Raw genomic sequence first — 15496 nt, 5'->3', positions numbered from 1 at the left:
TTAATTATACATAATACGAAGTTTATTTTTCAAATGTCATATGTATTTCTTCTACTAAGTTTAAAGTTATTTCCCTCACAATACACTTCAACTTCTATTGATAATTTATTATTATATTATTTACATTCATTTGTCATTATATAAAAGTATATTAATCAAAATTTAAATAAGATATTCACAAATTATTGATAAGTACAAAGTTTGATATCTATTTTTCAGGGAGTATTAAAAGATAAAGAAAGTTGCTGCTAATTTGCGAATCGAAATATCATGTTATGACAAATGAGTAAATGTTCTGAAAAACTTTATTGTGCGATTGTTTTACAATTTAAAGTAAAAATGGTACCATGAGTAATAAAATAGATTTGAATGAGGCTTGAAGGTAAATTAGATGCACTTATTATAGAAATATGATAAGGTTAAGATTCAATTCAAGCAACGATCAATATTAAAAAAAAAAAAAGTCATGAAAAACACATAAGAGTAGTCTTTCCTTAACATAGTGAAGACCGTCTCTCTCAAACTTTTCTTCTGACAAATTTACATGCATAAAAAACGGTACTATTTAATTATATGGAGCAAACTAATTATTGTTGATGCTATAATTTTTTTTTTTTTTGTAAATTGAGAACATCATCACTATAATTTAGGGAGAGATACGAATTGGGGAAGGGTGAGACATATTCGTCATGCATAATACGATGCTTTAACCACCTTTAGGCAAAAATATAAAAATAAATGAAAAAATTTAAACCTAAAAGCGGGTCACGTACTTGCCAACTCTTCTATAGTTCTCTACCGCATTAATATTCTCATGAAGTTTATGACATTTATTTCATAATAATAAAAAATGATTACACTGCATCGTACAATTTGTGTTTTATAATTTTAGCTAACTTATTTGAACTTGCTTAAGTTTATATATTTTAAGTGAAGAATATTAATTATAAATATGATAAAGATAAAGTTTGATCTTTAATTTCCTCAGAGATAAAAAAAAACTTGGATTTTTATTTTCTTATAATATACTCCGTACTAATTAAAGGTCATAATGTAAAACAGGAAATTACACCACAATATACTATTTCAATATGTCGATGATCAACACTCAAAATAGCACATTTGTTATTTACATAGTGTAAAAACTCTCAAAATGCTAAAAAAAATGTTCAATCTGTCGTTATCAAACAAAACCTATGTTTCTGCATTTTTTTGTCATGTTCAACTTAATCTTTACGGAATGTAAAATGATGAAGTTCAGAAAGTAGTAGTTAGTTTTATGTTAGTTAGATGGACTTTTCAAGAAAGAGATGAAAGCTTTGCATTTTAGACTGTTTTATGTGTGAACCGAAGGGATTAAGTAGTGAGCTAAAGGTTGTTTTGAAAGGGAATGAGGTTGATTGCGACCAGTTGGTTGACTAAATTAAAGTTTTTCTTTACTAGATCTAGAAAGGGGATAATAATTATGAGATAATAAAATTTGAAGAAAAATGGACAATAAAAATGAGATGGAGGTAGTAAGATTTATTTATGCAAAATGAAATAAATAGCAAAGTTCGTGTATATATATAATATTCAAACTTATTCAGTTTACAAACATAGTACCCAAACACTTTGTTTGAGTATCTGGAATGGAGGTAGGGAAGGGGACGAGAAAAAGACTAGGAAGAGAAAGCACTACTACAGATACAGCCTATAACAACGGGTAAAAACCGTTGTAAAATCAAAAAGCGGACGTTGTTAAAGCGGCCGTTGTAGAAGGTATTTACAACGGTTTGCTTATTTAGAGAAACCGTTGTCTAAAGTATTCACCACGGTTAAAAGCCGTTGTTGTTGGGTGTTCTCCGTTGTGGAAAGTGTTTCAAAATTTTGGAGGGAATAATATAACAACGGTTGTCGTATGTATAACCGTTGTTGTAACTTTCCCTCCAAAATTGTGAAGTCTTTTGACAACGGGTTTATGGTACATACCCGTTGTTGAAATTTTTAGTAACAACGGTTCTTTGTTTAATACCCGTTGTTGTAATTTTACCTCCAAAATTGTGAAGACTTTTAACAACGGTTCTTCGATTAAAACTTGTTGTTGAATATTATGCATGTATTTTCTCATATTTCATACCCACTCCTCTTATTAGTTTTTTCGCCTCATATGTCTTAACAGGTAGAACATTACCATCAGGAAGCAACTCCTTTATCAAGGCTAAAAAACTAGTGAAACACGTGTCACTCACCCCATTTGCCCCCTTGATATTATACAACTTCACCACAGCCGACATTTTTGTGAACTTACAACCAGGATACAGAGGTGCTTCAGACTCACACAACTTCTCATACATGTTGTTAAGGTCATCCCAATTACTAGTGTCATCACCTACATCTTCAAAAGCAATGGACTCATCATCATTATCTTCTTTATCTATAGACCCAACATTCAACTTCTCTACTTCCAACTCTTCCAACTCAAAAAACTCGGCAAACTCAGGATCACCAGTTAGCCTTTCGTGTACCTCAACATCATCTTCTTCAAAGTTATTCTCTTCCTCTAATGATTCCCCATGAAAAATCCAAAGCGTATAGGATCGACTAAATCTCTACTTTTCTAGGTGTATTTTTAACGTCCGGAAAAGCCATATAGTTAATATTACCACATCTTTCACAAGGACATGTAATACTAGAAGAACCTTTCAAATTGTTCGAAACGAATTCATAAAATTCAGCTAAACCATCCTTGTAGGTGCGGTCACTCATATTTGCATCAATCATCCAAGTTCGAGTCATTATTCTACATTCGTAATAATAGGCAACTAATTCAGAAAATACAATAATAGGCAAACAAATAAACGAAATTCAGGAAAGCAATTAAGCTAAATTATCAACAAATTAGATAATAACCCAAAAAATCCTATATCTAGTTATAAGCGTTGCTAAGAAACATATATATACCTGATTGATAAACACGATGAGGGAGAGAAGACGTGACAACAGTGACGGAGATGAAGACAGAGAGACGATCAGGGAGGAATGGAGGATGATATAGTAGCAGTATTAGCTTGTGTTTGTGTTTATAGCGTATAGCAGAATAAAGCAATATGTTGTTCTTAAGATTTTCATAATATTAATAACAACGGTTATTGAGTCTACAACCGTTGTTAAAAAGTATTAAAAACGGGTTCTAATATAACCGTTGTGATTACTTTTCACTAATTTGGCGCCAAACCATTAACAACGGTTAAAATTTAACCGTTGTTATTAGTTTTTTCATTAACAACGGTTGTTTAAGTATGACCCGTTGTTAAAACCAATAACAACGGCTAACAACACATAACCGTTGTAATTAAGTTTGGTAAAATTCGCGGAATAAATTCTACAACGTGTTTTGATGATTTTCGTGAATAAGCGTTGTTAAAGGGCCGTTGTGGTTGCCTGTATTTGTAGTAGTGAAGAGAGAGAGATAAGAGGGAAGATTTTTTCTTAAACTTTTCTTTGTTAAAAGAGAAATAAATTGTCTTCGATAAGGGAGATGGGGATCCATATCATCTAGAGTAAAGATGGGTGTTTCATGGAGGTGAATGTGAGTTATGACTTCTTAGATGTAAAACGTGGCAGAAAGGTAGTGATAGTGGTAGTGGATTGGAGGTTGTTTCAAGTAGTAAGAACTAATCATAGTGGCCGATGTTTTATTTTGTGGGTAAATTAGTGAGGCGGAGGGAGGGTGCATTTGTGGAGAGTGACGAGTTTAACGAAGATAGTGATAATAAGTAAGGTTATTTATCAGCAAAATATCACTTGCATTAAAATATATAGGTAACATGAATAATAACAAAAAATCTCAAAAGATCATATTGATAAACTTAATCTTGATCCCATCATTCCAAATAAAAGTAAAATCTTAATTCTAACAACATTGTCGAGAGAAATGATTAATTTCCATTGGATTGTGGATTTTTCTAGAAGTAGGGGTTTAATTTTTCACTTGGTTGGATAAATTTGAGAGAAGTTTCGAAGACAAGGATCGATCTTCTAGGATGAGATTGTTTTAGATCTGTGAATAGGGAAGAAAAATAGGAGTCTGCGTGAAAGATTTTATTTCAAATGAGAAGATGGGGCCAAGACTATTGCTATATACTCCCTCCGTCTCAGTGAATTGTTATTTATTGCTTTTTACACGAAGACCAATGCATGTGAAACAAACCAATAAAATAATGGAATTATTGTCCACTTGCTTACACTAGCCACTTGCTCATTACTTACCCAAAAAGGAAATAGATAACAAATGAATGATACACCTCAAAATGGAAATAGATAACAATTCACCGGGACGGAGGGAGTATATATATATATATATATATATATATATATATATATATATATATATATATATATATATATAGAGAGAGAGAGAGAGAGAGAGAGAGAGAGAGAGAGAGATGGGTCATAAGCAGCCCTAGCCATGTAATATTGTGTCGGAATTTTGTTCACATTCAAACGTACTTCTATAGTTTGACCGGGAGATATAACATTCTAACTACCTCTAAATGTTTTTACATAATTACAATTTGATCGAACAATGATTAAATTATGGTGGTTATTTAAAAGAATGAGATTTGTTGCATCCTTGAGTTGATTACGTAGAGTAAATATTATTGTTTTCCTTGACCAATTGAAAAACAAACAGGTATTAATGAACAAATTCTAAAAACTATCGGTCTAAGTATCATATATATATATATATATATATATATATATATATATATATATATATATATATATATATATATATATATATATATATAAACTTCATATTGGTTTTATTTTCCTAAAAAAAACACTCTTTTATTCTTATGTCAATATTATGTTAACGGTAATTATATGTTGGTCATGCGACATACATAAAATCTTAGACATGAACGATGTACTGTATGTCTATATTCCATTTTATTGTGAAATTTATCACATATTATTTTAATATCCGTGCAACGCACGGGCAATAAAACTAGTAGCAACTGAATATAAGATGTATAACAATAATATTAAAGAAGTCTAAGATTCCGGTTCACTAGGTCAATTATACGGGGTGTATCTTAATCAATTGTTAGCTCAATCAAACTATCTAAGGTCACATGATTGATTAATTCTATTATGCCCTTTAGATTAAGTCTAACATGCAATCGCTGTAATTAAACACAATCTATCTGATTATCGCAGCCTATATTAATTCTAACCCAGACGATGAAAGTATTAATTCGCTACACTAATTATAGACTCAGACCTTAAATCATATAACTAGAAGAAGAACAATAACCAAACGAAAGCTTATACGATATTACTAACAATCAATTAATAACCCCCCTTCTAATAACCTAGATCCCCTTTATCCTAGATGAATTATTTAGCTGCTCATAGTAAATTGATTCACAATAATTAAAGTAGATAAAAGCATGATTGAAGATATAAAATAACAACAATGAATTAAAAGCATAAACTTGAATAATAATTAATGAAGAACGATTAAATACCTTAACAATTAATAAGGAAAGATTAAAGATCCAAAAGTATGCAAACTAACCAATTCTAAGAGTATTTTGCGGTACGAAAGTAAATAAAAGCGTAACCTCATAAATCCTACGATTTAGAATATATATTACAAATAAGACGTGTTTTAGGAAAATATGGAAAAGATTCAGCTATAAAGATCCTCGGTCGAGCCTTGACATACTCGATCAAGGACAGGTTACTCGATCGAGCCTTTCCCTACTCGATCGAGGAACCAGGTGGTTCCAGCTTCATCTTCGCCTTAACTTCTCTTTTTGTCTTCAAGTCTCCTCGTTTCCCGTGTTATGCCTCGTGTATTCCACTATGTCATATCCACAATGCTCATCTTTACTTGATTCACCTCGTAATGCGTCATGATGTGTTCATTTTATATTTACTTTTACCCCTCATTTTAGCTCGGTTTTGATTGCATATCATACTTTAATTAGTATATTTGTGAGCTAATCTTGTGTTCTAGGTGTGTTGCTTGTATTTTATCGCCTTTTGTAGGAATGAAGCACATGGATGCTTTTTCCCGTCATTTTAGCAGGCACCGAGTTCACTAAACTAAGTGGAAGCAAGAAGGACCATGGTAGGAAATTATCAAATGACAAGGACCAAAACAACCATGGAAGAATGTGTTTCCAAGCCCAAGCAAGAGTGTATGAGATATGGATTGTTAATGCAAAATGATCTTTCAAAAGAGCCCAAAAGAAGTCCAAATTTATGAAGAGAATTCCAAGCTTAGGATACTCCTTTGGATGCTCTTAGGTAGAATTATGAAGCATTAACTGGAGACATTAAGGGACATTTATCGCATACTTAAGATTCCTTGGAGCATTTAATCAAGAAATGAAGGAATAAACCCGGATACCCACAGCCCCGATCGGGGTTGACCCCATCTTGGAATTTTACGTTATGCCCCTATCTATATCTATATATATTTATAAAAGAGGCTTTTTTCGAGCGATTCTAGAGCGTCAACATCATCAAAAATCAATTTAGGAAAGTATCATAAATAATAATTTTTGATATAAAATTTAAAGTGGAGAATCTTTTAATTATTATAATATATATATTTCCTAAATTATATTCAAGTGATATTTCCAATTTTTATATAAAACTTTTTCCATTTAATTTGACAATAAAGTATTGTTAAAAAAATTATGAAAATATTACAATTAGATTCGTGATAAAAAATGCTATCATTATTAGAGTATAAATTTTATATTATTTGCACATACTAAAGATAGTGTACCTCTTAGTTGTTAATACATTATATGTCCCACATTAAAAAATAATATAGGTGTGGAGAATATACTACGTATAAATAATAAAATTGTCCCACATCGAAAGATTAACAAAGTGGGTTAATCCTATGAATATAAATAGGAGGCATCTTTGAATCTTAGGTATTAACCCAAATCTTTTGAGTCTCTTAAGCATTGTCTTAAAGAGCTCTTAAAAGTTTGTATTATATCTCCACAATAAGATATAAAAAAAGTGGATATTTTTTAATTATTATAATATATATTTTCTATATTATATATCCAAGTCATGTTTATAATTTTTATATAAAAATATTTTACATTTCATTTGATAAAAAACTATCGTAAAAAAAAATAAAATTATTAGAGTATAAATTTCATATAATTTGCACTAAAAAAGAAAAAAAAAAGTACGATTATTAATAGACAGTATAGGATGTCGAACTAGGTGAGAAAAATAAGACGTGCTTCTTAGTATGTTATATGTCACGCATTGAAAAATAATGTAAGTGTGATAAACATACTACGTATAAATAGTAAAATCGTCCCACATCAGAAAATTACCATACGGTGGGGTCATCTAATTATAAATAATAGAATTATCCAACGTCGAAAGATTAACATAAGGTGTGATGATCCTATGATTATATATATGAGTCATCCTTTGAACTTTTAAAGAGATCTTATATGTTACATTTGTTGTGCTCTAACAGTTAAATTGATACAAGTGACCTTGATTTTCTTGATTCAATTATCTAATTATATTATACTTTAATCTAACAATCGAACACCGATAAGACTAACTAACAAATGTAACAATAAGTATGCATGATCTCCATAATTAATAAGTCTTAACAGCGATTAATATTGATTAATTCAATTTAATGAGAATGAGAATATAAAAATGAGTTAGGTATGATTTCATTACAATGGGACCAACTCACTGAATATTAGTCAAACAATTAAGCGGACAACAGTTGAAGAAATCCAAGTATAGCAAAGAGCTCAGGGTTCAGCTACCATATTAGCTTTAAGAACTGCCAACACACTCATAATAAAATGCTTCAAAAACATTTTCCTAAAACATCCATAGGCCATAACAGCTTATGTAGTCTTAATACCAAATTTATTTGTGTTTAGTTATCCACAAATTTTTATTTAAGACGGAATTATCCGTCTTCAACCTTTTTTTTTCTTTAAATATGTACTTATATTAAAAGACTTACAAAAAGAGTTCATACATTAGTTAAGGGGAAAAAATCCAAAGAACAAAACGTTATTAAATCGAGTTGGATGTCGAACTAGGTGCGAAAAAGATGATTTAATTCTTAGTATATTATCTGTCACACATTGTAAAATAATAAGATGTGCTGAACATACTACGTATAAATAGTAGAATTGTCCCACATCGGAAAATTACTATAAAGTGTGATAATCCTATTATAAACTAGTTTGAAAGCCCGTACTTCGTACGGGTTAATGACCTTGATTATTTTAAAACTAAGTTATAGAACATTATCGAATAGGTGTTGCGAAGTTCAAATATGAGTGTCACATAATTCTTAAAAAAAATGAAATATCCTAATCCCCTATGGTCTCTTGACATGTACTTGATTTTAAGCATTAAGTAGCCTTTAAAGCTTTGTTATTTCGAATTCTAGTAAAATTTATTAAGTACTAATCATCATAAGTGTAACGGAATCGTCGGGGCGCTTTGATAGCCCTTATGATTAATATAAAGACAGGTGTGAAATTGATGCATGAATAATTTACATTTGTTGTATTCTGTGAAGGAAAATAAATCAAATGTTAACTATTGACTGGGATGGAGGGAATATATATTTTGTTTGAACCATATACTTACCCTTCAAATATGGGCAATTAACTTACACATGTCATGCTTTTAAATTAGTCATTTCAAATTTTTTGTTCAATTAATAAGAGCATCTTACATAATAATAATAATTAATCTTCTAATTACTGATACACAAAGTTCATTTTTATGTTCTCTCTTTCACAAAGCACATGTAATGTATACTCCTATGATCATCTTATTGCTATCATTCCATCGTATAAGCGTAAAAGATAAACCCATCTATGTTTTTGGCCACTATAAGGAAACATACAATTTAGTGACAACGAAATTTTAGTTTGTTAAATTTTAATTTTAACCCTTAATAATACAAACTCTTAAGAGCTCTCTTTCACAATAATTAAGTGACTCAAAAAAAATTGGGTTGATTTTCAAGGATAACTTTTATTTATAATCATATGCTAATCTTTCAATGTGAGACAATTCTACTATTTATACGTAGTATATTCACAACACCTCCATTATTTTTCAATGAGATACAAATAACATACTAAGAAATACATCATTTTTTTTCACACCTAGCTCGACATCCAACCCGAATCCCGAAATACGGACAATTGCTACTCATTATATCTAATAGTAGTTATATTTAATAATATGAGCAAATACTATATGTTAATATTCTTATGTTCAACATCCAATCCGATTACTAATGAGCAAATACTAACAAACTAATCTTATCTAGATTCTAAAGTTTTTCGCACGTATATAGGTAACATTTGTGCAATTTTATCTTATTGGTAACACTAATCTTATATAAAGTGCAAAGTTTTGTTACGTATAAAATTTAACATTTTTTTCTTATAAATATTATGTCGTTTGGGTTGGACTCTCTAGATGAAAAAAAAAATGTTAAAACTTGAAAAATTAACATTAAAAATTAGCATTATGTAATGTTATTTTTAAAGTCTCTTATAAGAACTATCTAAGACAATATTTAAGCGACTGTGGACATGGGCCACGTCTCGGTCCGTGGATTTGGGGGTCCACCTACCGGTCCGTAGTCGCGGGCCACCTGCACGCCAGGCCGATCTGGTGGACATGCAGCGGTCTTTTGAAAGCCACGCCCGACGGCATAAAAATGTTTTCGACCGGATCTTTTCAGATCGGTCGGTTTCGTCTCGGTAAGGGTCTCGAAACGATTAGAGATGTTCGGAGTCGCCACCAAGCATTTGTGGGATGCCTGGAACCCGTTCGAAATCCACTTTATACCTCGGTCAAATCGAAGCACAAAGCAGCGTTTGACATATGTACTAAAGATAAGGAAATCGTCCCTCTTTAGCATCCTATCTCTAGAATGACTCTCGTACGCCCTGGATAAGGTCGTCCACTATCCAAAGTTTCTGAGTAAGAGGTGAAGGTACGTATTGGGAAGCCCTTTAATCAGACACCCAATCCCGCCGCATGTAGCGCCTCTACCGATCGATCTTGGTTGGTTGAATGCAAAAGTTGATAAAACGGTTTAAATGCATGGATGCGCATCCAATAATTTAAACCTAACATGTGAGATCTTTCTAAGTCGGTTGATTTAATCCAAGTATCAAGTATAAGATGTCGAGTTGGATTAATGATTAATTTACATGCAAGACGGGAATTAAACATCCATTTACCGTATTAGGTTTAGGGTGCATAACGTGATCCATTTGTCTTGGTATTTTGCAAACATGATTTTGAACGAGTAATAGTCATCTGATCCGTCCTGTATCCGGGCTAACCGGAGTCGGGGTCGTCCTAGACTCATGCTGTAAAAGGGAACAGGTCTTGTACCAGACGGCTATATGAGGCGCGAGCCAGCCGGCGGTATAAGGGGCCTCTTCCTGGTTTTGAAAATGAGAAATGGAGGGCCTGTTTAGGCGCGGGTTAGCCCACGGTTTATGTGTCGTGTTCTGACTTTTTAGAAAACGTTATAAAACGTGTTGAAAATGGGTATTTGAACCCGGTTTGATTTGAAGGGGTCGTTTAGACCGCATTTGTTGATTTGAAGAACTAGACTCGAATAATCATCATTATTTTGATAATATTCGGTGTCGGGTTCGATTTGACAAACTTGACATGAATAGTTTTGAAAATAATTATGGACTAATTGTTTTAAGTCCATTTGAATGTAATTAGTCGATACTCATCATCGTACCCGGGTTAAAAATCCGGCTTGGTATGTAGAACCAAGGATGACTTCGTGTTGGTGAGTAATATGTTTATTTTGGAAATGTAAAGAAATGAAATAAAAGGTTTCAAAATACCTTTTAAATGTCGTTAACCAAATATTATCACCGAAACACGGATTTAACCGTCATGGTATGAGGAACCAAGGGTGAAAAATGTTTTATGGTTAAAACAAATAACATGAAATAAAAAGGGTTCGAAAATATTTGAAATGGTGAAAACCGATTACAAATATGAAAATGGATTAAAGGGAAATGACGAGAACAAACACGGTTGATCTCTGGCCTGGATACCCCATTTAGGCGCGGGCTAGCCGGCGAACCAAGGGGCTTCTGTCCCAGGCCAAAAATCAGTTTTGGCTCGTTTATTCCATTGTTTTGGTTCATGTTATGCACGTTTTAGCATGTTATAGTCATGAAACAAATGAAAACATAATAAAAGAGGATTTTTACACCCTCATACTTATATGTTTGGTTATGGCGAGTGACCGACGTAAGTGTAACAACTCGTTTGATCGGAAAAAACTCGGTTTAAAACCGTTTTGGTAAGTAAAAAGAGTGTTTTTAATATTAGTGATGGTGTAGTGGTTGAAATGGTCGGTCAAGTGATTTAATGCACGATGACGGTACCAAACAATGTGTAAGGCTTGTATTTACGATCGGTAGGTCGTAAATACGCGTCGGATTGTGACTTAAGAAGTCGAGTCGAGAATTTTAAGTGAGAAAAGAGGGGGCGGACACTCGCGTAAGTCTCAAATGGAGGGCATTTGAGGGGTATTTATAGGAGAATGAGTGGTTGTGTGAGTTTTGAGCGACGTGGCCACTTGGGCTGCTCAAAGAGGCGCGAGCCACGTCGCGGTTCTTCGAGTTGTCTTGTCACTTTCACAACAAACGCAATCATGATTTGTTCTATCCTAGGTTTTGTAGTCACATGTTTGGTACTTGACCAACATGAATCCGGGAAAACTTAAGGTAGAAGATTTGAAATGTTTTGTTTTTGGTGGTGACTCGGTTTGACTCGTTGTTGGAGTCGGGATTTGAATTTTTGAGTCGGTTTTTGGTCCGGTGTCGGTTTTGACTCTAGTTAGTGTCGTTGCGACCCCGTCATCGTGCATTGAACACTCCAGGTATTTTTGAAATGTTTTGAGATATTTTATTTTCGAAATAGTTTTAAGTTTTCCGACGTAAAGTTGTACACAAACTGTCGATCAAACGCCGCGATTCCAAAACATGTTGTAGTCCGATAATCATCTGGTGTTTGTTGGAGTCTCAGCAGATACTGGGTATCTACAGTGACTCAAAAGATTCTAGGTTGATATTTAAGTTGCAAGGATGACTCATATTTATAATCATATGATCATCCCACATTATATTAATCTTTCGATGTGAGACAATTCTACTATTTATAATAATAGGATCAGCACACATTATGTTAATCTTTCGATGTGGGACAATTCTACTATTTATAATAGGATGACCACACCTTATGTTAATTTTTCGATGTGGGACAATTCTGCTATTTATACGTAGTATGTTCACCACATCTTATTATTTTACAATGTGTGACATATAATATACTAAGAATTACATCTATCTATTAATAATCACACTTTTTTTTTCTTTTTTTGTGATATGAAATTCATACTCTAATAATTTCATTTTTTTATCCTAAATCTAATTATATAATTTTTTTGCGATAGTTTTTTTATCAAATGAAATGTAAAATGTTTTTATAAAAAAATTATAAACATAACTTTGATATATATAATATAGAAAATATATATTATAATAATTAAAAAATATCAACTTTATTTTTTATATCATATTGTGGAGATATGATACAAACTTTTAAGAGCTCTTTAAGACAATACTTAAGAGACTCAAAAGATTTGGGTTAATACCTAAATTTCAAGGATGCCTCATATTTATAATCATAGGATTAACCCACTTTGTTAATCTTTCGATGTGGGACAATTCTATTATTTATACGTAGTATATTCTCCACACCTACATTATTTTTCAATGTGGGACATATAATGTATTAAGAACTAAGAGGTACACTATCTTTGTATGTGCAAATGATATACAATTTATACTCTAATGATAGCATTTTTTATCACGAATCTAATTATATTATTTTCATAATTTTTTTAACAATACTTTGTTGTCAAATGAAATGGAAAAGTTTTTATATAAAAATTGAAAATATCACTTGAATATAATTTAGAAAATATATATATTATTATAATTAAAATATTCTCCACTTTATTTTTTACATCAAAAATTATTATTTATGATACTATCCTAAATTGATTTTTGATGATGTGGACGCTCTAGAATCGCTCGAAAAAAGCCTCTTTTATAAATATATATAGATAGTAGAATTGTTCCACATCGAAAGATTAACATAAGGTGTGCTAATCCTATTATTATAAACAGTAGAATTGTCTCACATTGAAAGATTAACATAATGTGGGGTGATCCTATGATTATAAATATGAGTCATCCTTAGAACTTAAATATCAACCCAAAATCTTTTGAGTCTCTTAAATATTGTCTTAGATAGCTCTTATAAGAGTTTGTATTATTACCTCCACAATAGTGAAATTTATTTGTATTATACTTTTAATTTTGGTGGTTTCACAATTATATAATTATATATTGTTATATCATCTCCTTTTCTACTCAAATTTAGTAGTTTAGCAATAAGTTATTTTTTTTTTAGTTTTTAAGCTGAATTTTTAAATAACGAACATACATCAGTAGTATTCTTATTATATAAGAGACTTTAAAAGTAACATTACATAATGTTAATTTTTCAAGTTTTAACATTTTTTTCATCTAGAGAGTCCAACCCTTAAAAACTACTTAATATTTATAAGAAAAAAAATGTTAATTTTATACGTAAGAAAAACACTGGACTTTAAATAAGATTCGTTTGTTATTTTTTTTTTTTTTGATGATGGGAGGGTTGAATCCCCCCGGGTCCATGCATTCCAACACCACCACATGGACCATGTAAGCCACCCCTTTGGGGGCTGTAGTGGCCAAGTGATCATCGCCCCGACTGGTAGTCGAACCCGGAACCTCTCAATTCCCGCATTTCTGCAAGCTTCAAGGTTTAACCCGGTTACCACTGGACTAACACGATTTGGTTAGATTAGTTTGTTAGCAATAAGATAAAATTGCACAAATGTTACCTATATACGTGCGAAAAACTTTAGACTCTAGATAAGATTAGTTTGTTAGTATTTGCTCATTATTAATCGGATTGGATGTTGAATGTACGAATATTAACATATAGTATTTGCTCATATTATTAAATATTAAATATAACTACTATTAGATATAATGAGTAGCAATTGTCGGTATTTCGGGATTCGGGTTGGATGTCGAGCTAGATGTGTAAAAGATGGTGTATTTATTAGTATGTTATTTGTCCCACATTGAAAAATAATTGAGGTGTTGTGAGCATACTACGTATAAATATTAGATTTGTCCCAAATTGAAAGGTTAGCATGCATAAGGTAGGGTGATCTTATGATTATAAATAGAAGCTATCCTTGAAACTTGGGAATCAACCCAAAATCTTTTGAGTCACTTAACAATTGTGAAAGAGAGCTCTTAATAGTATAATTTTGTTGTCACTAAATTATATGTTTGCTTATAGTGGCCAAAGACATAGACGGATTTATCTTTTACGCCTTTACGATGGAATGATAGCAATAAGATGATCATAGGATTGTACATTACATGTGCTTTGTGAAAGAAAGAACATAAAAATGAACTCTATGTATCAGTAATTAGAAGATTAATTATTATTATTATTATGTAAGACGGTCTTATTAATTGAACAAAAAAATTTGAAATGACTAACTTATAAGAAAGACATGTGTAAGTAAATTGTCCATATTTAAAGGGTACGTAGTTATGGTTCAAAAAAATATATATACTCCCTCCGTCCGAGTCAATATATAGTTTACATTTGCTTTATTCTCCCTACCAAAATATAGCAAATGTAAACTATTCATTAATTTCACACTTGTCTTTGTATTAATCATAAGGGTTATGAAAGCGCCCCCATTGGCTTACACTTATGATGATTAGTACTTAATAAATTTTGCTAGAATTCGAGATAATAAAGCTTTAGAGGCTACTTAATGCTTAGAATCAAGTACGCATCAAGAGACCATAAGGGATGAAGATATTTCATTTTTTTTTAGAATTATAAACACCTATCTTTATATTAATCATAAGGGTTATCAAAACGCCCCTATTGGCTTACACTTATGATGATTAGTATTTTTTAAATTTTGCTTGAATTCGAGATAACAAAGCTTTAGAGGCTACTTAATGCTTAGAATCAAGTACGTATCAAGGGACCATAAGGGATTAGGATATTTCATTTTTTTTAGAATTATGTGACACCCGGATTTGAATAATGTTCTATAACTTAGTTTTAAAATAATCAAGGTCATTAACCCGTACGAAGTACGGGCTTTCAAACTAGTTTTATTATAAATATGAGCCTTAATCCGTCATTGTAGGATATCTTTCATACGTCTTTCATACACTATTTCACTCTCTATTAGCCTTAAGTACAAAATTCTCTTTTAGTTTTCATTTTAGTTTTAATATTATTAAGCATTTGATACTTGTTA

This window comes from Silene latifolia, chromosome 1 (assembly GCF_048544455.1).
Source record: "Silene latifolia isolate original U9 population chromosome 1, ASM4854445v1, whole genome shotgun sequence".
NCBI classification, from domain to species: Eukaryota; Viridiplantae; Streptophyta; class Magnoliopsida; order Caryophyllales; family Caryophyllaceae; genus Silene; species Silene latifolia.
This window is presented reverse-complemented; position numbering follows the sequence as displayed.